Genomic DNA, 1515 nt, shown 5'->3' with positions numbered 1-1515 from the left:
ATACGGAGCGGGACGAGCATTAGTGTGGTTAACCTCAGGTCTGTTCACAAGACCGCGGTCTGAGCGTCATGTGACTTCAGACTCATGGGGGGGGGTTTGAGTCTCATATGAAGAACTTTAAAACATGTTAAAATGCCCTGTTACTGTAAACTACTGAGAAAGAGAATCTGATCAACTACATGCCTCATATTACACTACAAACACTTAAAAGTATATTTTTCAATAAGAGAATCAGTGCTGTATGCCTGGATCTAGAGAAATCAAAACAAAAAAATTGTTAGTTTTAATTATAAATTAATTAATAATACATAACTTATTTATTTTGAATTATTTTTATTTGAGAATTCAACAATGTTGAATTAACGTTGAATTTTTATTTTTGAATATATATATATATATATGATGGGTGGTTTTTTGCATGATGTTAATGAAAGTTCAGGGAAGAAATTTTTAATTGTCATTAAAACAATGTTCTGAAATACTTATGATTTCACTAACAACGAGAATCAAGTATTTCAGGATTATTATGATTTTCCACATTGTTTTAATAACAATCTTCCCTGAACTCTCATTAACTCAATGCAAAAATCCCTCATATAATAGTTTTTTTAAATAATGGTGAAATAACGATGAAAATGTTGATACAATTTGAATTCTTAAAATAAACTTATTAATTTGTAAATAAATAAAAATGAATTAATTTTATTGATTGGTTTTATTTAAAAATTAATAAAATAATACAGTTTTTCATTTAAAAGTAAACTCTGTACACTGTAGAATTCCTCAATAAAAATAATTAAATTATTATTTTAAAATGGTAATACTGGTAAAATAAGTATTGAACACGTCAGCATTTTTCTCAGTAAATATATTTCTAAAGGTGCTGTTGACATGATATTTTCACCAGATGCTGGTAACAACTCAAGCAATCCATACATACAAAGAAAACAAAACAAATAATGCATTACACACAGGGGTTAAAGCAAAAACAAATCCTGAGCCTGAACTTTTTTCCGGCGGTTGGACACGTACACAGGATTATTTGGCAAACAAAAAAAGAAAATGATTTTCCTTGAAACTAACTAGTAACGTGCCATTAGCCCTTGATAGGCTCAGACTATGGTGGGATATTTGAAACAGCAATACCAAGAAAGTTTACTCACTACAATATGCTGCAAACACATGTAACATTTAGGATGCTTCTGATATCAAGTTTTGCTGGTTAGCTTCGTCCTTGACAGAGTACAAGATGACTTACAATCTAAAACATGACATTTCTGAAATTGTTTTGTTCAAAAGAAATAATGGTAAATTAAATACTAGGAAATGAATATAAAATAGGAAATATACAAAGACAGTTTACTCCAGAAAACTACAGTTCAGTTAACAACAACAAAAACATTAAAATGCTCCAAGAACTGGTAACTTAAAAAGGGTTCGTACAGATACTGCAAAATAAAATTCCAGGACTTTCAAGCACTTGCACTACTTTTTTGGTTTTCAAGGACTAAAATC

Source organism: Sinocyclocheilus rhinocerous, unplaced genomic scaffold (genome assembly GCF_001515625.1).
Source record: "Sinocyclocheilus rhinocerous isolate Xijiao unplaced genomic scaffold, SAMN03320098_v1.1 scaffold409, whole genome shotgun sequence".
NCBI classification, from domain to species: domain Eukaryota; kingdom Metazoa; phylum Chordata; class Actinopteri; order Cypriniformes; family Cyprinidae; genus Sinocyclocheilus; species Sinocyclocheilus rhinocerous.
The sequence above is the reverse complement of the archived record's forward strand: the minus strand, read 5'-3'. Positions refer to the sequence as shown.